A 26,376-nucleotide genomic window follows, 5' to 3' on the forward strand; every position below is an offset into this window, starting at 1 on the left:
AATTGGATATTTAAAATTTTTTCAAAACTCCCCAACTATTCATAGAAAATTAAGTTTTTGTAAAAAAATTTGAAAGATTAGACTAAATTTTTGTAAAAAATTTTTGAAAAATTCAAAAAAAAATGGCATTATTAAATTAACTTAGAAAAAGTAATAAATAGCTCATTACCAGTAATAAGTAATATTAAATAACAATTCAAATTGCAAATTAAACATTATTTTCACGATGCCGCACAGAAAAAATCACCGAAACGTGATTAGTTTGATAAAGTTTGAAAGATTTCCATATATATCAATTTATGGTATTTTTTTATTGAGTTTTTAAATTATTAATATCCTCTTTATTCAATGTTTTAATAAAAACATTCTGATAGTAACTTCTTACTAACATATTTGTCAATGGGTTTGTATAAAAAAATATCACGTATAACACACGCTATCTATATAAAGTACATAAAAAACACACCTCTTTGGCCATTAGACATTTCCATAAGACATTATTAACACAGCTTTTTAATTGAATTCTTTCTTTAATTTCATAAATATTACATTTGTAGTGAAATAAGTCAAAAGTTTGTCAAGAATAAGGAGGGAAAAAAAGGAGTGAGCATTTGAAAAATATTCATTTTTTTCTTTTCTTAATAAATTCTCCTTTACCAAATTTCATACCTATTAATTGGAACGCAATTTAGAATAACTATTTGATGGTTTGGTAAATAATTAATAAAAGCGATTGTAGATAAAAAAAAAATTTTAAGCCATTATGCCAACCTGATAAATAATCAAGATTCAAAAGGCTATAATGATACATTTAATAGGTGAAATGCTATAGAGGAAAAAAGTTAGTGATGGAAGAATTTTAAAAAAAATCCGGACGCCGATGCGATTATAGTCAAAATTAGTGATGCTGATTCTGATTCTTTAATATTTCATTCACATTTAAAAAATGGCATTTTTCTATCAGGGGGCGTCCACATGATGATATTTTTGGGGTGTTTGGTTTTCGGAATTTTTTCAAGGGAAAAATTTGAATAATTTTATTTATACGTAGAGCTCAAAACCTCTCCCTAAAATCAAATTGAGTATTATATCTCAATTTGTTCCAAAAATATGGTTGATGATTCATTTTTAAAGTTTTGTGCTGCCTTGACTTTTGACCTTGATCTCTCCAAATTAAATGACCTCTTACTGTGACTATATATAATCTTCTTGCAATCTTTGATCAAAAACCTTTTAATATTCGTGTTAACATTTGCTGGTAGTTAACAAACCGGAGCAAAAACAGTTCTCTCCGTTGAACTACGTTGCCAAAGATAAATATGAATGAAATCTCAACGGGCTTAGGTTAATTCATTCTAAAAAAGAAAAAAAATATCATATAAAAAAAAGCAATATTACTCTGGATGAAGTTTAAGAAGGAGCTCAAGTTCTCCCAGGCTTATTTAATCGTTGAAATCCTGTTTTCTAACTGTTTTTATTATTAACGAGAAAACATCTAAGTATTGAGTCGTTACGTTTGAGTGAGCTCATCAAAAAAAGGATTTTTGGGCAATTACCTTCCATGTTATTAAAACAATGTTTGTCATACGTCAACGCCTAAGAACTAAGGCCAATGGTTGATACTAACTGTAACATTTAGTAAAAAAAATATGGACTTTGCAAGTGTGGGTTTGGTTGAAAAAAAAGCATAGAGTACACGTTTTGATGTAATGATTTTATGCTAAATTAAGAACTTGAGTTCAATTCATACTTTATCCCGTTTCTGTTAGTACAATAATTCGTTTTATGGACTTTTAATTTCTTTGATTTTTTGCAGCATTTTTGAATCGACAGCCCATAGCTTTTAAAAAAACTTTGAGACGCGGGGAATCTATCTTGTTTTATGAAAAAATCAACTTATTAGAGAAAAAAAAAACCTGTCGAGCCCAAGGAATTGGGTATATTCTGAATGAAATATCCCTTAAGGTACGTAACTCGGAATTCTGAACAACTTTTATTTTATACCTAAAGTCTTTATAGGTCTCCGTTTTTGAAATAAACACCCTATATGTTTTTATCAGGGGAGATCCACTATAATATAATATAGTCTGTCTGCGGATCTCAAATGACGTAGTTAGTAGTAACTACGTCATTTTAGCTGTTATAATCTATATATTAAATGTGAATGTCTGTCCTTCAATCACGGAAAATCTCAATAAGGGATTTTTCCTTTAGCTTTTTAAGGTTCCAGAAACGGTTCTGGTAACAATTTTTTGGCTTTCAATGTCATGGTGGCCTTAAAATAGACTTTAGTAGCACTTCACCTGTACGACTTGAGGGCGAGGGTATATTTTGTATTGTAGAAGGATTATTTGATGCTTAAGGGAGTAGCAGCTCATACACAACCCCGTGGGCGAGGGTATTTTCTAGTATATTATAAGTGGTTCTTGGTACTTTGAAATGCAGTAGCGGTGTAGTTTAAACTGTATTTTGGCACAGCATTCCACCTGTACAATCTGAGAGCCATGATGTATTTTGAAACATTATGACGGTTTATTGGATGCTCAGGGAGGCGGCTGTCGAGAAATTTAACTTGCCTTGATTTTAGTAGTTCATCTGCACAAATCCCGTGGGCTAGGATATACTTTAGAATATTAGAAGGGCTCCTTGATGCCTGGAGAAGCAGCAGCGGTAGAGTTTAAACAGTGTTTTGTCCGGGTACTTTACCTTTACATCCAGAGAGTATTTTGTGATATTATGGGGGTTCCTTGATGCACAGGAAAGCGGCTGCAAGATACAGAATAAAGCAACTACTTCCTTATCTCGTGAAAGAAGAGTGCTTATATAATGCCTAGATATATTATGCACTCTTCTTTGAGAAATATCCTCAAATTTTAAGGTCATAATTTTTGTTTTATAATGAGCAGAAGAGTTCTTAATTAATTTTAATTTATTCATACCCTGGGCAACGTCGGGCAAACATACTCTAGTTTCTATGATATACTAATCAGACTTGCTCTAAGACTGAAAAATATCATAAGGTGCGGCCCCTATAGCACTGCAGTTTTTTTCTGTATGTATATTAACGACTCGAGTTCACTTCATATGACTCGAATTCACACTTCATACAAAAAAAAATCATTGCCCAAATTGATAAACCGCTCTCTCAGTCACTCACAAAGGAAAACATCTTGGAATCCATCTGATTACCACGTGTACATTTATTATTTTTCTATTCTTTATCTTTATTATTCAACAATCGTTTGTGTCAATGATCTGTCAAGTAAACAAATGAGACGTCATTACCGTTTATCGTACGCAAAGATACTGTTTGTACAAAAAAAAACAAAAGAGGACTTTGTACGTCTCTAAATACAACAAACTTACTTTATTTAGCAACAGATAAAAACTATACATCATCAAGGGCGTCCCGGGAGGTGAGCTGGAGAGGTCGTAGCCCTCCCCCATCCATATTAAAACATTTTGCTGTTAACTAGAAAGTTTAATATTTGAATACTTTTTGAGAGAATTTAGTATTTAAAAGTTGATTTAATTTTTAAACTTTCTTTTTTACCAAACTGAATTTTCTGTAGAGCAATTTTTAAATTTCTCTCCCAAAAATGAAAACATTTAATTTCTTTCATGAACAACTAGATTTTGAAATTTTTCCTAAAAAATTAAAATTTATTTGAATAACTATGAATTTTTAAATTTTTATACCAAAATTTTCATATTGGAACTTTTAAAAAAAAAAATAAGAAGGGAAATTTTATTTTTGAAATTTTATTCCAAAAATAAATTAGTTTTTTTTTAGAATACTTATGAATTTTTAAATTTATGTAAATAAAAAATAAATTTTTGTAACCACCTGTGGTTTTTTTAAATTTATTTTTGATAAAATTTGATATTTTTAAGGAATTTATAAGGAAATAACTTCGGTACGCCAAGCGTAGGGACGCGAAGTGAAGGAAGAATATTATTGGCTGAAGAAGAGAAGACGCGAAGTAAAGCGGAAGGATCTCGAATTTTCCGAGTTGTTTGGTTAATTAACACTTCGAAGGGTCACGGAAACAGATGGAAGTTGTAATTGTGAGGAAGAAGTTGTGAATTTGGCTCTTATATAGTATTTGGAGGAGGGTGAGTTCAATTGGAGTCCAGCCGTTGACTGAGGGATGGTGCTGGAGAAGATCATATCTAAGACATTACCACTTTACTTATATCTACCATGGATCATGACAGTAGAATAAAATCTCAAGAAAACCTTGCACGGGAGTCGTAGTGTGCAAACTTGCACTGGTGTTTTTCTTCTTGGACGTCGATGAACTCGGATAAGAGTTTATTCAAAGCCTAATTAAAATATTTTTATCCTTTGTTTACAGTCTATAATCATGGCCCTTATTCAAACTTAATTATTTGTTACCTATTAATAAGTCTTAATACTATTTTACATTAATTATTATTTGAGTTTGTGATGATTTTATCGATCATAATTGTTCTAATAAGTTTATGTACAGGTAGGATTATAGGAGCTTTTACAGTATATTTCTATACCTAACAACTATACAATAATTGTAAATAAACAATAATAAACACGTCTATTATGGATAATATAATTTCAATTAAGTGTCTTATTTAAAAGATATGAACAAATCAAATTTTATCATATTGACGCTTAGTTTACAGCCTATAATTATATTCCTATTTCAAACTGAATTATTTGTTTATTACATATATGAAGTCTTTATATACAGGGAGCGGGGATCAAATTTTCGCCTACTTTAAACCTTGATAACTTGGAGACGATATTATCAAATAAAAAACTGGTTACCAAATAGGAAAGCTATTCTTGTCAGCTGACGATACGTAGTTCAATTAGCATCATGCCGTCATCATATGAGGAGATAAAGAGCTATAAGTGGAACGAGGAGCTTTCGAGGTCCGCTGTAGTCATGGCATTGGTTAATAATGGAGGTGAAATCTCCAATTCAACGATTGCTTCAACCTTAGGAGTGAATTTACAGACTGTTCAGCGTATCTGTTAGAAGCTAAAGGACACTTTGGATGTTGATGCCTCCATAAAGAGGGCACTCAAGGAGGAGGGCGCTGACAAGAAGGTCAGGGACACCGACTTTGTCGACAAGGTGAAGAAGATGGTTGAGGATGACCCTACCAGGTCCATGAAGGTCATTACGAGGGATCTGGGCTGGAGACAGGCCCTGGGTGTGGCAACAGGACTCATCACCCCGCCATGTGTCCAAAATCTCCATGCAGTGGTTAACCGAGAACTGTTATGACGTCGTAACCAAGGATTTGTGGCTTCCTAACTCTCCCGACCTTAATCCTTTGGACTATTTTGTGTGGAACTATGTCGGGAGACATACCAACAGAAACCCCCATAGCACCAATGCCAGCCTGATGGACTCCATCAAGAAGGTATTCGGTAACATGGACAGTGAGATGGTCAGAAGAGCCTGCGGCCGGTTCAGAGGCCGTATTGAGGTCGTTATTGATGCCAACGGTGATTATATCGAATGAACGGCTACTCTATACCTATATGCTCGTCATAGTTTTGATTTTCAATAAAAAGTTAAATAATGTATATTTTGTGTTGTTTTTTGTAGAAAAATATTTTGGCGACAATTTGATCCCCGCTCCCTGTATATACTAGTATTAAATTTACTTGAATTATGTTATAATTTTATCAATCACAATTGCTCGAATAAGCTTACCCGGAACAACTATCATTTATGAGGATTGGGCAGCCTAACGCAACATTGGGAAGGAGTTAAATATCGCACACTTTACAATTTTGCATGAGTATAACTTTGTTGATCCATTAGCTGGAGCTTGTACTCAGACAATTGAGTCTTTGTGGAGCATTTCAAGGATATGTTCAGATGGTTAAAAGTAATCAATACCTCTAGATACCTTTTTGAGACATATCTCAACGAGTATATCTGGAGAAAGTGTCTTAAAGATAATAGTTATTTTTATAGAATCCTTGACGACTTTATGAGCCATAATCCGATATGAAGATATAATGCTCCACTTTTTAACTCTTGACTTGGTGGATTTGATAGCATATATATTCCGCAAAATGATACCCATTACTTTCATCCAAGAAGGAGAAGAAGTATATCTGAAATATTATTCCCCAATTGGACTTGTTCGAAAGCTTTGGATCTAAACAAACACCTTTTCTTTCGGAAGGATTGCGAATTAAACGAATTGGAAATTTGGACTACTTTATATATGATTTTTTCTCTGGTTTTCTATATATTTTAATTGTTATTTGTTCATTTGTTTTATATTCTTGGGATTGCTCTATTTTGGAGCATGTTGATTCATTTGTGTTTATTTTTTTGTAACTCCGATACTTTGTGTTAATTGTTAAATTTGTTAGTTATTAAATGTTTATATATTCATTAATATACTATTTATTTAATGTATTAATTTATTCAAAGTTTTTTTTAAAATTTATTAATATACTCAATATTTTTAATTTATTATAGTATAAATTCTTTTCTTTATTTAAGTATGCCTTTCCACAGAATGATACTTTCCAATTGTTTCTTCAAAGTGCTAATTAACCGAAAAACTCGGAAAAGTCGAGATCCTTCTACTTCACTTTGCATCTTCTCTTCCTCAGCCAATAATATTCTTCCTTTACTTCGCGTCCCTACATTGACGTACCCTAGTTATTTGATTATAATTGAAAGGTTGCGAAAATTGAATTTCAACTACTCAACAATTACTCGCTTTTAAGAATCAATTTTTTGATGGTAGTCTCCAGAAAGACGGTAGATTTTGGTACACAATGCAATTCCTAATCATTTGAACATTCCAAGTTTAAAAAAACAAACGAAAGCTCCCATTTAACAGAAACAGAGATGCAAAAGAACTTCAAAGGACGGAAAGAATTGAATTGAGTCTGAACAAAAAACTGATATTTTATATCATATAGCTGGATATAATATTTTAAAGGAGATTAAGAGAGTCTGTTTGTTCGGCTGAAATTCTTTGAATAAGGAACAATGCTCGGGATAGTAACAGTGTACATATGTATATATGAAATTGACACACACATGTCTTAATTATTGGACACATCCAATTATTTAAAAGTATTATCTCTTAATAATTTTATTTTATTTTATAGTGTAAAATTTACTTAAGTATTTCATAATTAAATTCGGTTGTTTCCTAACTTAATCTTTATAATTTATAATTTTTTTAAATTCTTTATTAAAGATAATAAAACAAAATATTAACAGATAAAATATAACCATTTTAAAACATGAATCATGATAGAATAACAACTTTAATATATCCGTTGGTGGAATAGCTGAAGATAAAGACCTCTTTTATTTCCCTCGTATTTTCTTTGTAAATTTTCTGTCTGTCCGTTTTTTCCCTTGCGTCCTTTATTTTGACCCAATATCGTCTTTCAAATAAAAGCCTTTCAATTTACTTTTTTAAGAATAATTTGCAGGACCTCTAAATAATTAATCCTTGTTGATAGAAATTGAAGAACATTTGTTCGTCAAAATAATGTGTAAATGTAATCCATACACTATTTAGAGACAAATTATTATGAATTGTGTTTATGTTAAGAGATCACATATCTAATAGTTTTTTGCCTTGTTATTTCTTTCATTTTCCTTGTTAAATATTATATATATCTACTATACAGAATGAGCTAGATCGTATATAAATTAATTTTTGTATTTTTCAATTTGTTTGAATTCTTTATAAAAACTTTTACAAATATCCGATTTAAGCCAAATATGGCCCGTTCTATTTGTTAACTTGTTGCCAACGAGAATCCAACTTCATAAGCCCCTTTTCGTAGGAGCCCTTGTCCCTTTTGACAACAAAACTCGAACAAGTTTGTACCAGGAAAGATGTAGACCAGAGTAGTTGGTAGTAATATTTTGCCAGACCCGGACTGTAGAGTGGGCGCATAAGAACTTCCCATCCGAGCTCCTGGAGCTGTAGCGGGTCTTAAAAGATGCGTGGGGCCTGGCGTTGATGAAACCGATTCCTGTACTATTCACCAATGCTGAGAACTTCTATTCGACTGCCACCTTCAAACGGTAGAGTTGTTCACAGTAGAGGGCATAATCTAGTGTTTGACTATAGTGAAGACGCTCATAGTAGATGAATCCCTGCCATTCCTACCAAACACACAGCAACACTTTCCTTGCTAGGCTATGCTCCGGGGCGATTGACGTAAAAAAATTTATCACCAGTAATAATCTGCGTCAGAAATGTATCGATTTTGTTTTTGATTCAGGTGCGATTCGCAGATAAAAATTCCGTCCATGATATTTTTTGCGTCACTTCGTGTGCCACCCAAATACCGAGTTTCTTTTTGTAAGCAGCTTTGGGGATGTCTGTTGGTATGTCTCTCGACATAGCCCCAGACAAAATAGTCCAAAGGATTAAAATCAGGAGAGTTAGGAGGCTACAAATCCTTGGTTACGACGTCATAACAGTTCTTGGTTAACCACTGCATGGAGATTTTGGACACATGGCAGGGAGCTGAGTCCTGTTGCCACACCCAGGGCCTGTCTCCGGCCATTCCTTGGATCCAGGGTAGAACCACCTTCTCCATAACATCCAGGTAGACCTCTGTATTGACCTTTAGACCCGTTTCAAACATGTGGGGAGGCATAACATGACCTTCACTGTTGACCACCCCGAACACCATGCCCATTGCAGGGAACTTGGTCTTCATTACCTTCCTCACATGGGTGGTGCAGGTGGCTATCCACCTGTTATTCTGCTTGTTGACCTTCTGATCTTGACAGAAATTCTTCTCATCAGAGAAAAACCACAGCATCCCGGGCTGCTTTGGGTGCTTGAGCTTGTTGAGGAATTTTGTTGACTTCATCAGCCTGTTTTCCTTTGCCTTCTGGGTCAATATCAGGCCCACCTGTATCTTGTAGCTCCTGCACCTTAAATCCTCAGATACACAGTCCCTTATTGTTTTCTCATGGCAGCCCAGATCCCTCGTCATGGCCTTCATGGACCTGGTAGGGTCATCCTCATCCATGTTCTTCACCTTGTCGACAAAGTCAGTGTCCCTGACCTTCCTGTCGGCGCCCTCCTCCTTGGGTGCCCTCTTTATGGTGGCATCAACATCCCAGGTGTCCTCTAGCTTCTTATGGATACGCTGAACAGTCTGTAAATTCACTCCTAAGGTTGAAGCAATCACTGAATTGGAGATTTCACCTCTATTATTAACCAATGCATTGACTACGGTGGACCTCGAAAGCTCCTCGTTCCACTTATAGCTCTTTATCTCCACATATGATGACGGCATGATGCTAACTGAACTACGTATCGTCAGCTGACCAGAATAGCTTTCCTATTTGGTAATTTGGTTCCTATTTTGATCCCCGCTCCCTGTATATCATAAATTTTCTTGCTCACTTTCAACACGTTTTTCCCTTTCAGTTAGTAAAAATGTATAAATATGCGATTTTTTTTTTTTTTGAGCCCTCTATACTCTACGCAAGAGAATTAATGACTGAGCCGGCCAAGCGTAATAATGTCCTGAAAAAAATATGGTATATACTCACACCTTTACCAACCATATTGTATGATCCGAGGTGCCCAATAATGAACAAGATATAATTGCTTAAAAAAAGCGTAGGAAATACGAAATGACTTTTTGTAATAAATAACTAATTTAAGGGATTCAAAAGAATGTATCTTTGTATTTCAGTAGCTAAAATAATGATGTTTTTTACTGCATTGAAAATTGCATAGTGCACAACTTTCTCATCTCAAAGTTTAGTGTGTAATGTGTGCATTGTCCAAGGATTTGCACATACATACAAGCATAAATATGAATGCATACATGTGGCTTGTACATATATTAGGGTGGGATTAGTTCATTAGTTTTTGACAGATAATGCTTAATCCTTTTTAGACCTCTCTACGGACCTATTGAACACATATCTAAGAATTTTATTCAAATGTATAAATGTTTTTATTGAGCATCAAACCGATACAACTTTGGAAAAGTGAAAAAAAACAACAACTAAACCAGTATAAAATTACATTTTTGGGGGTTTGAATGCTATAATTATATGTATAATGGCATTCTGTAATGAAAATTGGTGGGAAGAAGTATCTGGACACATTTCTAATTGTTTTTTTTTCCAATCTATTGCATTTATTTTGCACATATCTAACTTCACCTATAAGCACTGTCTATAGACAACAACTTTTGTTTTTATAGTTAACCTGCTCGGTTTCACAATGAAGTAGCCAGAGGACAAACGTAAAGTAATTGCAGAATTGTTTGAGGCCGACAACGTTTTTAAAGCAATCATAAAAGTTACCAAATATGCCAGAACCACTGTCTTTTACGTGATTGAAAGTGAGTAAGGAGCTTTTCCATTACTCATGTAGTTCACACAAAGTCAAAGAGCGGACCGGCCACTTCCTGGCTGGGCTCAAGATGTCCATTTAAGCAAATACTGGCATTTTAATCGCTGCTCATACTCAGAGGAGGTATATCAGTCAAAGGACGATGACCAGGACCATCAAGGACTACCTTGACTAGCTTGGACCCTACCTACAACCCAAAGATTGACGGCTGGCTAGCAGAAAACAGAGTTAATGTACCTCTTGTGATAAAGACCTGGCTCCTGTCTAAAATGATGGTGTTTGGTTGTATCATCAGTGATGAGAATGTTATGCCGCCTCACTTTTTTGAAGAAGGTCACAAGATTACCTCTTCAGTGTACTTGGACCTTCTTAAGAATGTTGTGGTTGCATGGCTGACAGCAACCTTCCCTCCAGATACAAGGTTCATGTGGATTCAAAACTCAGTGCCTTTCTATGTTCCCAAAACTTTCATAAATTACCTCGACTACCAATTCCACATCGATATCAAAGCTGATGAATGTCCTTTCAATAGCCCTGACCTTAATTTGATGTGATTCCAGCTTTGGTCAGGACTGAGAAGGAAGGTTTATAAGCATTCCCATAGCTCCTTGAAATTTCTGAAGGTCTTTATAACGAAAAAAAATGTCCTGCTTCAACAAAAAAGATGTAATAAAGGCCACTCAACATTTATGTCCCGTCTACAGTTGGTGATCCATGTCGAAGGGGATCATATTGAATGTTAAAACAGCTAATTGTTCAATTTATACTTCATATGATGAGTTTTGTGTCAAAAATACCATCAAACTTCTATATTATAAGCTTACTTTAAAATAATTTCCGGATACTTCTCCCACCCTCTGTATAGAATATTTTTACTTATGCCATTAATGGTATCACAATTAAAGAAGACGCCATCTCGGGTATTCAAAGTTTAATAAAAGCAGACGCCATATCGGGTATTCAAAGTTTAATAAAAGCAGACGCCATATCGGGTATTCAAAGTTTAATATTTTAAATAGTAAAATGAACAAATTTCCAAAAAAAACATGGATCAAACAATATCAAATGGCTTCATCAATTTAAAAAAGAAGACTGAATACCTGTATTGAATGCTACTTGATGTAAATGATAAACACTAATATTTGAATGTAATCAAAGTGAAAACCCTAAAAATACTTTGATTTGTACATTTTTTTTCTATATATTAAGGACAAGAAAAGAAGGATAATTATAGGAGACAAAAATCCTATCCTTTCCATTGTAAATGTTAATTGTTATTTACACTATGGAAATAAGATTTTTTAACGATGTATTTACTCATTTTTAATACATTTAGGCTCAGATTTGTAGTAAAACTAGGCAATAGAGAGATACAGTTTTGATAGAATGTAAGGCTTAAGGTCTTTTATTTGTTGGTTTCATTTAGACAACCCATTGTTCCCTATTTTCCTTAAAATGAATAAAAAAAGGGTTTTCATTCCTATACAACGTGCTTGTGTAGGTCCTAAAATGAAGGAACAGTATCAACAATTCATACGTCATAGTCTAATGTGTTTGATCGTTTGAGTATCCGAAGAATTTCGTTGGGCTACAATTTGTTTTTTTTCAACATGAAAAATAAGGATTACTTTTCATACGTATCACTTGAGAAAAGGAAATTGAATGCCACTTTGGAAATTCAATAACATATGTTGAAAATTCACATTCATTAAAATTGAAACCTTTGAATCCCTCAAAAAATAGAGAATGTCTTGTAAAAAAAAATCATTTTTAATGGGCTTAAGAGAACAAATCCCACCATTGGAAGACTGAAACTTGACAAAAATTACTTTTTGATTAAATAGAACAAAATATTGAATTAACTGATCATCCTATAAATAAGACACCCTTTTAAACATCCTAAATGAAAATTTAGAAGCAGTTGACCTTTTTGGCACCTTTGTTCTTTTAAATGACCTTAAAACTGTGCTTTATAAATTTGAAATGTTGTATAACTATAGCTTTAAGCATAGCAAGGCGTTAATAATCACGAAATTCGTTAGTTTCTTGTTATTACTTTCAAAATATATTAAAGAAATACGCATTCTTGGGTGAAAAAGTAATTTTCGGGAGGGGGAAGGGGGTAGCTGGAAATTGGATTAATATTAATATACAAGTTCATCTGAACAGGGCCGGCTGGAGGGGCAGTAATAATTGTATCCCAAAATAACATATACATTTCATTTTTTGTTCTTAGAATTATTTTTTTTGAAAAAATTTAATATTGAAATTTCATTTTTGAATGTTTTTTCCAAAAAAGTAGTTTTTTTGTGAAAAGCTTAAGATTTTTGAAATTTTTTTTTTGAAAAATAAATTATTTGTGAAAAGTAATGGATTTTTGGAATTTTTTTCCCTAATAATTATTATTTAAAATTTCTTTTGTTAATTAGTTTTGGAATTTTTTTTCCCAAAAAATTATTATTTAAAATTTCTTTTTTTAATTAATTTTTCATTTTTTTTCTACAAAACCAAGCAACCCAGTTAAGAACACTAACAGCGCTACTGATTACAAGCAATTGAAATATGTTACTCATTGTATTTAACTGCATTTTTGATATTTATAAATCACTATCAAACCGGTACACGGCATTATTAAGGCTAAGGAGGGAACGGGAAATTTCATTGACAATAGTCAATGTTATTTTTTCTTAATATTTAGATTAGTTCTGGAACGATTAAAAAAATCCGATACCCACTCCCATGAGGTTCTAGTAAAAATTAGATAATATAATAGATAAAAAATACTATTTTGCTATAAAGGGCGTCCACAGGATTATATTATAAGGGAACTTAGTTTTTTTAAAAATATTTCGAAAAAAAATCTGAAAACCAAATTTTTTATAATAAAATTCCAAAAATTATTTTTTCAAAATTCACTGTTATTCTTAAAATTAAATTTTTTGAAGAAAAATTTCCAAAATCTACAACGGCTAACAAAAAATTATTTTTTTTGAAAAAAATTTCCAAAATCTCCAAACTGGCTAACAAAAAATTAATTTTTTGTAAAAAATTTCTAAAATCTCAGCTTTTTACAAAATTACATTTTTTGCAAAAAGTTTATAATATATAACTTTTTCAAAAAAATTTTCAAAAAGTTTATAATATATAACTTTTTCAAAAAAATATTCAAATAGTTTCAAAAATTTCATAAATACATAGTTATTCAGAGGAAATGTTATTTTTTGGAAAATAAATTTCGAAAACTAAATTCAAATTTTGAACTTTCTTGCAAAAATTTCCTAATTTGGGATTTAATTTAATCAATTTAAAATAATCAAATATTTGTTACTCTATTGGATGTTCGATGACTTACTTAAAGTGTTTGTTTTCTTTTTTTTGACATTTTTGATAAAAGTAACTGATATGTGATTGGTTTGTTAGATTCTATGGCACCTTTGACAATTATAATCCAAGAGTTCACAGTTATTTACTTTTAAATAGGTAGTTAATTAAAAAATCAACATCTAATGATAACTTATTTTTTCATAACTGAGATAAAATATAAATACAAATCGCAAACCCCAATTAAACATTATTTTTCCAATACCGATTCCAGAAAAGACACCCGATTATCCGATTTGAGATTCTGATTAATCGTCCTATCACTGGTTTAGACCCTTTGAGTTTGTTTCGGATAGCCTTTATAATAACATGGTGCTTTTATAAGATATATAAAATATATTTCTATTATTATGAATTTAAAAAAAGACTGTGTTATAAACTTCAAATAACATACCAACATATTTGAATAAAAATGACTAAAAAAAAACTGTCTAAAAAAAAAGTTGATCTATTTATTTTAAAAATTACTAAATCAAAATTTGCAAAATAAATACCAATATGGTTTTCGTACTTGTAAAAAAATTATAGAGAATAATGTCGTTGAATAAATAAACCGGGATAAAAGGATCATTTTCGCATATATAGCAAAATTTTGTAGTGAAATGTTCCAGAAATTATAAAAATACACTTTATTTGTAAGATAAAAAATTCTTCTTAAAAATTGTAAATTGACGTCAGATGAAAAAATGAAAAAATATTCAGAAAATTAGAGATATTTTAGTTAGGCATAAATTTACGGCTACTTTTTTTCAACAACGATTTTCGGGACTAATAACTATGTTCTTCATCTTTTGTACTAGATATTAGCAATATTTTAGTTCCGAATTATTTTAATTGATTTTTTATTAAATTTGTTCATATCTATTGTCAAATTTCAAGTCGGGGCATTAGCTTCACCCTAATATAAATGTGCATACTTCTAAATACAGGCAACGATAATAACCATCATCAAAATGCATGTAACATAATTTATATCTTGCAATTCCTTTGAATATATGTTTACATACATGTAATATGCAGATATACAGAAAATTTGTAATGTTCATTCTTGCATTTTACTCGAGCTCTTTTGAAAAATCCGTGCAAAGTAGTAGAGATGACACAACTGCCGGTAGGTATCAAGGGTATGATTGGTGAGGAACATCTAATGGAAGAGCAAACACAAACTCTTCCATAAATAAGATCGGTCTATTGCTTTCTGTTTGGCATTCGTTAGAATCCAGGAAGTGGAGTTGATTTTCAAAAAAATGGAGGAACAATAATTTAGTGTCTTAATTAAATATTACTTTATGAAAGGCAAAATGCCTCTGGAGACTAAAAAGAAGCTTGATAAACGTTATAGAAACTCTACACCTTCAATTAAAACAGCTTATAAGTGGTTTCAAAATTTTGAGAGTGTCCATATGGGCAGAAGTGACGCTGAACGTTCAAGATACCCTTTTGTGGTTACTACTCCAAAAATCATTGATAAAATCCATGATATGTTGATGGAACAGGACTTTTTTGCGGGCCTCTCGTGACGAAATCAGAAGGCAGAACATACTTTAGCAATGTAAGTGCTGGAGATCCACCTTAAAAAGGACTCCATAAAGGCTTTGTGGAGGTTGGTGATGTTCCCGTAGCGCACTCTACAGACTTGGAATCAATATGCTGCCATATTGAAAAGTCCAAGGGATTCAGATCAAGGAACTGGGGAGACCAGAAATTCATGTTTACTTAGATACAACTTTGTTAATCTACCACCTATAGGGCGATCCCTGAGGATTTCTGACCTTGTACAATTGTTCCTTCAGCCTCTTAATGACGTCAGAGTTGCTGGTGGACACTAATGCTGCAATCTTTAACTTCTCTGCTTACATTTTTATTATTAATTAAAATATAAAACTGTTACAAACACCCCTCGTTAGGTCATATCAATGGAAAAAATTGATTGGAACTTAATTAAATACCTTGAATCATCGTTATATAAGTGGTCAAAGTCTTTTCAAGCGCCCATTATAACTGTAATCTGTGGTTCTTAAATACATCCTTAATTTTGAGTAAAATTTTGTAGTGTTTAGGGGGGATTTGGATAGTATTCATGCACTACAGAGATTTTGTATCCTTTGCAAAATTATATAAATATACATATTTATATAATTTTGCACTTAATAGTTAATAATACATTGTTGTATATTTGATTAATTATTGGATAGTACGTAATAACTAAAAAAAAACAAGAGATAGAAAAGCCCTTTAGCGTTAATCAGAATGCATTAAATTAATTAGATTTTACTTGAATTGATAATACGTAGTATGTTGTATGTTGCGTTACAAATTAAGAGTAAATGATATCTTCCATAACAAATTGAATAATCAATCTAAATTGATTTATTTTTTATCATAATGAGCAAAGAAACAGTCCTTTCGACACAATTAATACATTTTTAATCATCCTTTAATTGATCGGATGGAGTTGTAATGATTAAGTCTAAGTAAAGAAAGTATATTAAGTGATGTGAATCCGGTATACATTTAGATGTCTGGTTTTTTTTTGGAATTGTTAGCCTGAAGAATTATTTTTTTCCCCCTAGCAGTTGTCATTATGATTTAATTCCTGAGTAGGAAAGATCATTTCCTAAATATATTAAATTAAATTCAAAACCTGATTGAACATTTATCTGTGTTCATAAAAGACTGAGAGTAAACCTGAGGATTTGTAGCAAAGTTATATATAATTATAAGTCCTTGTTAGACACAGAGTAGAATTGGAGATCGACATCGGAGCATCTAGGAAATGCCACTGTTTATTTCCTTTTTTTCTTTCCTCCCTTATGACAGCCGATTGTGGGCTAATCTAATGAAATTAAAACGACATGAGCATAGTTCTTTCTCTTCTCCCAAACATTCATCAAATTGTCAGGGTTACCATGTTGATTTTCGGTTTCTTTTTTTACATAGCCATTTTACAGAGGATTTTCAGCACTAATTATAGTATTGTAATTACTCCATCGACGTAGGAATCTTCTTTGAAGTCCATAAACATTGGTTGTATTTCGTTTTCTAGGAATGATGGGGTGCAAACCTGTTACTTATTCAGCCATGTTGTCCCACAGTCTTTTTAGGGAAATATTTTACAATCCGCTTTTTAAAAAATAATTAAATATCAATTAAACATTTTTGTTTTGTTTTGTCATAATTGATAATAGGAAATTTTTGGTATCACTAGTTTGATGAATTAAAAATAATTTATGAGCTGTCTTTCCACAGACTTGAATGTGAAAATTTCAACAATTTAGCAAGGTGTTACTTTCCTGATACAAAAATATAAGATATATTTTCTTGTCATTTCCCGATCTTTCCATGAGCGTTTACAGAAGTGGGCTGGAGTGGCTGTACGCCCTCTCCAAATTAAGTAATTTTGTCTTTTTACTAGGAAATTACATATTTGAATTTTTTTTTTTGAAATTTAATATTTGAAATTTTTTTTAAAGAATTTAATATTTAAAATTCAATTTATTTTTTCTAATATTTTTGTCCAAAAAAATCAATTTTTATAATTAGCTGTGGATATATGAAATTTTTATAAAGAACAAGTATATTTAAAATGTAATTTTTTGTAAACAACTGTGGATTTTTGTTTTTGCTGGACCCCCCAAATTAAGGAATTTTTGTTTTGATTTCACATATTCATTTTTTTAATTATTATAATTCCTTAATTTGGGGGGTCCAGCCCAACCAGCCCATCCCCTGAAGACATCCCTTTGTTATGTGCCACTTGTAAAATAATCTTTTAAAATCTTAAGTACCCTCTGGAGTTTCCGACAAGTACCCCAAAGTGTACGCGTACCCGTATTTGAGAACAACTGCGAAACCTCATACAAATTCGCATTCATCTTCTTATTTTTTATAAACATATTCCATTTTTATTTTATATATGACGTTATACGCCAATGAGTACTTTAGCCCATACAACACTTCCTAGCTAATCCTTAGTAACACACCCTCGTTGCTAAACCTTATTTTAAAACACATTCATTATTTTGTATATGGATTATATAATCCATTTTCTTATCTTTTATAATATGAAGCACATGATTGATGCTATATAGTTCTTCCTTGGTAGTTATGTAAATCGTGTGTACTTTTTAACTTGCCCGCATTTTTGGAATTAGTAATCTAAAGGATGTATTTGATTTTTCTCCGCTTTTATCTCCTGAATAGTGAACTTCTGTTCCTACACCAATCAATTATATTTAAAACCTAATTTAACATTATTTTATGCTTATTAAAGATTGAGATTGACACTGAGGATTTGCTATAGAGTAATACTTGTAAGTCCTTTTTGGAATCTCGTAGATATTTTTGACAATGTTTTTGTTTATTTCCTTCTCCCCTCCCCCTTCCACCCTTATCACTTGTCACAGCTGATTATAGCTGATCCAATGAAACATCATCACAGCTAAGCTGCTTTCGTATTACGGATATTTTAAGGTTCTTCAAACATACCCAAAATACTTATAATTTTCATCTTTACTCCTTGAATCAAAATTGACTATTCAGAATCCAAACATTTATCATCAAAATTGACTATTCAGAATCCAAACATTTATCATCAAAATTCTATTCAGAATCAAAACTTTCAGAATCATTTATATTGACTATTCAGAATCCAAACATTTATCATCAAAATTGACTATTCAGAATCCAAACATTTATCATCAAAATTGACTATTCAGAATCTAAACATTTATCGAACGAGAAAAACTTTTTTTTTTTAAATAAATGTGCTATTATACAAAAGATATATAACGTTAAAAAACGTTACTAAAAAAATAGCAGGCTTATGGAAAATTTTAAAATATATACAATGAGAAAAAAATTTATTAACATAAGTATTTACCTTTTTTTTTTCAAAAGACAATGTAATTTTTCCTCGTCATTCGATGAAATATGCATACAATTGATTAGAAAGCCCACTTCTTAATATAAGTTTCTCTAAAAGTAACTTATTTAATTTTCTAAATGTGTGGAATTTTTCTTATAAAATATTGAATAAATCAACCTTTACTTAACGTAACAGGAAATGTGTTACAGTATATTACATCTATCTTTGAACCCAAGAAGTTACGAAAAAGGCTGTGAAGCCAACTACCCAAAGGGGATTACTATTGGCGACAAGACTCGGAACCTGGCCATAAGGGCATAACAACTCAAGCTGGTGCAAGGAAACCCTCACCAACTCCTGGCATCCAAACTTTTATCCTCCTCTTTACCAGAACGTTCATCGCTGGACTATAAATTATAGGGCTTCATGGAGAAGAAAGGCCATGTCGTTGCAGGGTTGCATCTCACTATTCCATGCCGGTAAACATGGTCGTCACTCTGGAAAGAAAGAAAGAAGATGATGATGATAGACAAACCGATCGACAGACAGACATTGAGAGAGAAATACTCTGTGCAAGTATGAACGCTTATTTATGATGATTGGACGGTCTGCTGAACTCTTTTCCAGTAACATTGAAATAGAAACTATTAAGAGAAAAAATAATATATATAACATAATCTTTATTTCATAAAAAAACTGAATATGACTCATAATTAATGTTACACCAAAATGCCCATAAAATACATTTATGATTTTTGTATCTGAAGAAAAAAAGCTCAAACTCAAACTAGATGAGTGGACTTTTTGAAGGAAAAAAAAGTAAATGTATGAAGAACTTTTTCTACTAAATACCCATAAAATGCTAATCAAATACGGCTCTATGATTAATTAGAAAACTAATGGATAAGCACAAAATGACTAACGCGGTTTTTTCTCTACCCCAAACAAACTAAACTTTACATCACAGAATCTCTTTATTTTGGCCAGAAGAGGATTGAAGAATGTAATGGGCGAAGTTCTTAGAAAGAATTGTACTCTACAGGCATAATAGATGTGGTTATCTGCCTTATTAAATATTTTATTATTTTAGCAAAAAAATAATAAAATAAAAACATTTAATATATATGGTATATACCGAGTGGTTCATTAAAATCTGAACACTTTGAATTTCATATTGAACATCAGTATAATTTATATTTATACAAGCTATAATTGATTAATTAATAATATAATTCCAACAAAATTAATACTATAAATAGATGTGTATCTGATCTCTCTTAATCATTAATGTAACCGTCCTTAGAAACAATATTGACTTCTGGGCGGTGGCGGACGTACTGGCACCCACTGTGGATTAATTCATCTCTCATAGTGCCACAGTACTAGCTGTCAGTGGCTTTAAAGGCCTCGGTGTTTGGATGACGGACACTGCAGGTCTCTCCTGGACATGAACCCAAAAGTTTTAGTCGCGGGGGTTAGCATCAGGATTGTAAGGGCGTGAAAAGTATCAAGAAAAAAAGAGTTCAAGAGAACTCAAAATTATCATTCAAAAGAGTCTTGCAACGAAGAGGATGTGTTTCTTTCATAGCTGGTCTCTAAAGTTCCCTCTCCAACCTCATAAGGCTTTGTCCATCAACTTTTTGATAGCTCTCGTGACAATCTGGTGTGAAATCCCGAGATCTGTTGATTGGTCCCTCATGGTACATGAGAGGGGATTGGCCGTGCCTGTTTCCTTCAACTTCTATGGGTTTTTGACTGAGCTCTTCGTCCTTACCAATGTTTAGGATTTTTTGAAAGGTTTAAACCATGGTATCGAAGACACCCAACTGGTTGGAGTGCGCGAATGGAAATTTGTCAATTACGTTCAAGTGCCATTTTCTTGACTTGTGCATAAGCTTGAGACACTTCAAGTTTTTTTTATAACTTATTATTTTTGCTTTAATTTATCAAAAAATGAATTAAATTCAGTAAATCAACCTTCATTAATTATTGAAGTAGTCAGATTACAATGGACCACCTGGTGATATATGTATATAATAAGTTTAATGATTAAAAAAACACTACTTTTTATTAGATAACATTAGTAATATGTGTTGGCTTTTTCCGGAAAAAATCCTGTTCCAATTACCCGATGTAAAGAAACTTCACCAATTGAGAATTATTCTATAATACCATATCTAGCGGTACCAATTTTAGCTATCTATATTGGGAGGTATTTGCATTCACAACCTTTTTACAAATTTCAAATTATGTAGATGAATAGACAAAATTGTTTTATATATATTAGAAATTGAAACAATCAACTGATTTTCATTAATAGCAACAAATTAAAAACTCAGGAACTAAGTTACAATTACTAAAAATTTATAAAATATTATATATAACCATATTTTGTTAATATTCATTTTCGACGGCAATCGCATATTTCTCACTACTCCAACTCATCATGGCAACTGACTGTATTTCCAATAATACTTTAGAATATCCCCTCTAGAATGAAAGCCCACTGATTGTCGCCCAGCCTGATTGCCGCCCATTAAAAAAAGGAAGATGAGTTGTCACAGCCTGAATAGATCCGTTTTTGAAATTTTTGATAAAAATTCAAATAAAATAGATGTAGACAACGAAGCTCCTGGTTTTTATTGTCCAGGTAGTGTAAAAGCCAACTACAGAGTATTTTGTTTTTTTTGGATTCTGTTCCAGCAATTTTGATGTCAAAGATTTAGCGCGTTCTGGAAGGCACATTGTCGTCGAAAATTTGGATAAAATAATAAGTGTCGAGTACAACCGTCATGGGGGCACTGTTTTGATTACCAAAGATATAAACACTATATATATTTTGAATGGGGGAAAAATCCATTACAAATAATGGATTTTTGTTATTAGACTGATTATGAATTCATTGTGCATATTCCTATTTGTATTAGATATTATGCAATCCAAAAATTTAAAGAAATATACTACTCTTATCTAATCATGTAAATCAATGTATATAGATATTTATATACATAAAAAACGAGTTCTTGCCAATTTTAAAAACATGCTTCAGGGGATAATATTTTGTTATTTGCAAATCATCATATTCTAATCTGGTATCTCCTTTCTCCAGTTACTAATTCCTGAGGGCATTACATTTTTTATTTTAATATGACTACTACTGATCAATATTTGTCAATACAAACATTTAGATATAGTTTAATTTTGCCTGTTTACTCAAAGAGACAAGCGAAAAATACCCCCCCGCAAAAAAAAAAGAAAAAAAAAAAAAAAAAGAATAACGTGATTATTATTAAACATTATTACAGCTAAGTCGCTATCCTCCAAAACAGTGGTTCTCAAATGGAGGTACTTGGAGCCAGCCATTAAATTTTGAAAGAAAATATTAAAGTGGTACATATCTCTGGGCCGTTCACAGGCTGTAGCCCACCAAATTGATTTTTTTGTTTTTCAATAGAAAATGTAATATATATTTTTTTAAACTTAATATTTGAAATTGAATTTAACTTTCTGTGAATTTTAATTTTTTTTACAAAAAATTTAATATTTAAAAATTTTTTCAAAAAATGTTATAAGTGATTTTTTTTTCTTTTCAAATATAATTGTTGTGAACACCTTTGGATTTGAATTTTTTTTCTACAAAAAAAATACTATTTTTGAGAATAGCTATGGATTTTTTTAAAAATTTCCAAGAAATTAATATTTGAAATTTTTCTCCCAATAAATTTAAGGTTTACAATTTTCTTCAACAAAATTTTACAATTAATTTTTTTTCCAAAAAAAATTTAATTTAGACCACTTTAGATTTTGATTTTTTTTTCCAAAAAAACATAATTTTTTGAGAATTTCCATGGATTTTAAAAAATTTTGAAAAAAAAAAATCTTTTTTTTAGTTTTTTTTCCAATAAAATATAATTATTGGATTTGTTTTTTTTTAAATCCAAGAACCAACTCCCCCTTCCCAACTAAAGTCCTGGGGATGTCCTTTCCCTGAAGCTAAAAATGTTTTATACTCGTACTTGGGTGAAATAAATATTTTAAAATCGTATAGAACTAAAAAAAGGTTTAAAATCCCTGTTCTAAAACATTCTTTAAATTGTCAGAGTTGCTGAGTTGATTTTCTTTTTTTAAATGACCAAAATACGCGCGATTTACATCATTTATTATTTGTTTAAGTTAGAGCAGTTCTTATATATAAAAACAAATTAAGAGTGATCCTTAGGTCAAAGAAGGTTTCTTTTGATCAAAAAGTAGGATTTACAAAATTTGAACATAATAAATAAATTTTTAGATGTTGCTCAACGACTCAAAATTGCCAAATATATTGATTGTATGTTTATCACAGATATGAAAAAATAAGCAAAAAAAAAAGTAATTAATAATTTTGTACACATGAGCGTGTACCTAAGGTCAGGAGGATCATTAACAGTGGTGAGACCCTCTCCAGGAAGATATAAAGAGACAACAAAATTGTAACTGAAGACTTCTTGACTGGCGTGGCCTTTTAAAATTGAAACCACCCCAACCACGAGGTGATTAAAGAGGTTATGAAACTAAATACCCTATGGGAATTACAATTGGCCACAAGACGCAGTACCTGACCATAAGGTCATAACAACTCAAGCTTGGTGCAAGGAAAACCTAAACAACTCCTGGCGTCCAAACTAGTTGCTCCCTCTACTCTGGACTGCTCATCACTGAACAATGGACTTCGTGAAACGCAATGGCCGTCACGTAGCACAGTCCCAGCACACACCCTATGGCGCCGCCTTACCGGCATTTGCTTTTTTGCCGGCAAACTGGTCTGCACTCTAAGAAGAAGAAAGAAAAGAAGATGATGAGAAACAACCCCACCGACAACAGACAGCAAGAGAGATATACTCATTATTCAGTGGGAGAAAACGGGTTTGACTAAAATTAGTATTAAATTTTAGATCTGTAACTCAATCTAACGCAGAAATATGAGGCATGAAAGATGAATAAATTAGCATTTTGATGAATATATGATAAGTGATATGTCATAGACGAAGATAATTTATTGGTACTATTGGAATACCTCATAGTAAAAGCTATCAGTAAACTTAACAATACTTTTTTTATTTTTGTTTTGGGAAAATAAAAAGAATTGAACCAGGACATTAAATGTTTCAAGGTAGATGTTTTGTAAAGTTGATTCCCTATGGTGGCCTGAATCACGTGTCAAACAGCTTGGACTCAACTGTCACAAGCTACATAACATATTTTGGTATAGCAAACTAGTCATTTTCAGGGCCGAATTTGCAAAAAAAGAGGATTTAGACCGGTAATCCGAGTCAAAGGGGGTATAGGCTACTGGGAGGGGTGGGGAAGACAAATAAGTTTGAGGAGAGGCAATTGATTGACTCAAAAAGATCAACTATTCCGATTTTAATGAAAAAGTTGCGAGATACAATAAAGGTAAGGACTTGCTTTATAAAAGGAACTGGAAAAGAGTCCAAAAGTCCACCTTCGCAATACAAATGAATATTTGACGAAATCAGTATTAATATAATATGTACATCGTATATGATGGTCATTAAGTCAACTGATGTATATATGTGTTCAGTGTACATACATACTGCATAAACAAGGCATGGAAATAATAAGTTTAGAGATGGAAATAGAAAAAGAAAGAAAAAATTAAGCAAATTAGTGTCAATTAGCTCCTTCTGATAATTGAGTTAAGTCAAGTGTATTAAACATATTCAACTTCTATACATTTATTTATCTCTGATTATTTGAACATTGCATAGATTTTCAAATGTCAGTGCCTATCTATTGGGATAGCTCTAAAAATGATTTTTTTTTTTAAACACTTAAATAGCGATCCAGTTACGCCAAAATATATACATAAATAAAGGTAAAACTTCGCTATAAGATTACATTGCAATGATATTCAAATTTACAAAAATAAAAATACGTACCGGTCCCATATCTGTTGTTATAATAATAATTGGCAACGTTAGTACTAACATGTTATAACCCTTTCATATTTAGCTTTACCAAACATTTCAAAATACCTACAACGGAGCAATCTACAGAAATATGTAATGTATCATAAAAACTTTAGCACAGTCCTTACAAGGCATACACAAACCTAATTGTTCCGGCAGTGATTTGGAATTGAGCAGTGAACTTTCTGCTTTCCGTTATTCCTCTCAAAGAATTTAATATCCCGTTTCTTCAGTTTTCTAGAGCCCCTAACAGCTTCCTATGATCATTACACAAATTTTTAACATAGAATGAATTAGGAATTTCCATTTTAAGATCTTTATTTTCATTCCTTCATCCTCTCCATACGTTCTCATAGTAGAGATATTTTCCTGCGCCAAAAAATTTTTACATTTGAGATACATTCAGAGAGTTCGGCTCTGACATATTAAGTCAATTATAGGATTTGTTTATGGGATGATGAGTTAAGATACCTGAGAATTTGACAAATATTTGAAGACCTTCATTTGATTTAAGACTTATATTTGTCTCAATAATTGATCCTTTACAGTTAAATCTGTCAAATTCTTATTTTTTATTGTGACGCGCTCTTAAACTTTAGACTAAAACTCTAAATTTATTAACATTGGTTGACGTTTGGTTATTGATACACAAATGAAATGCCTCCAAGTAGTAAAGAGTGCTCCAAATAATCGTTTGTTTTTATACTTAAAGCACTTTGTAATACAATAAATATTAAATAACAGAGAGAATACCCATTTTGTACAAATAAATTCCAGGCAAAAAAAGGAATTTATCTTTGAGAGCAGAATCCATATTTGAATTCTGAAGTATCTGAGATTATAGTAATTCTGGTTCTATTAATCATTTTTTACCATTAAAACAATACCCAAATTAAAAGTAGGAATAATGAAACTTATGTAGCTGTGTTTTATGATTAAAAGTGGTTTTAATGATTCTGTATTAGACCTGTTTCATTTTCAACTTTTTTGAATTTCGATTAGGGATGGGGCAGAGAAGTTGCTTTGGGGTATGGAAATAAGGTGTAAAAAAAAATGCAGTACTCAACCATTTCATCTTCAAGTTGCGTATTCAAAGTTTTTAAAAAAATGATAGATTTCCCTTATTTTATTTATATTTTTTGATAAAGGCATATTTAAAATATTTTTGAATAAAGAATTATTAGATGTTAGTAGAGTCTACATATAGTATTTGCTACACTTTTTCCTAAAATGATAGTTTATCCTGTAAAAAGAAAAAAATTAATACCGATTTTTTGATGACTCGCGTATAACGCGCACCTGTTTTAATGAATTTCTATGAATAATTTTAATAGTAATTCATTAAAAAGTTAATTTCCTTACATTCACTCATTAATATTTGAAATTTAAAAAAAAAAAACCTTCATCTATACATTTTGATTTTCATATATTTTTTTAAAATCCAAAAACTAAGGCCGCCCCTCTCTAAAATGTATATATATAATACTGCGGACGCCCCTGGTAGTTTATGTGTATAATGCATTTAATAGGGGAGGGGTAAGAGTGCGTAATGAAGTATTTACTTAAATTATACTACTCAAGTTGATTTGTTTCGCGATTACTTCACCTTGTTCGTTGAATATAACAGGATTGATATGTTTTTAATGAGTTTAAATTCATGATAAATGAAGTGACGACGATCATCTTCATCACCAAATTACATCAATATTGTTATATTCGTTTTCACGACCTTGATAGCTCATGAAGTTGTCTATTGAATTAAATATGTACTAATGGCGT

This window comes from Lepeophtheirus salmonis, chromosome Z (genome assembly GCF_016086655.4).
Source record: "Lepeophtheirus salmonis chromosome Z, UVic_Lsal_1.4, whole genome shotgun sequence".
Classification (NCBI taxonomy): Eukaryota; Metazoa; Arthropoda; class Copepoda; order Siphonostomatoida; family Caligidae; genus Lepeophtheirus; species Lepeophtheirus salmonis.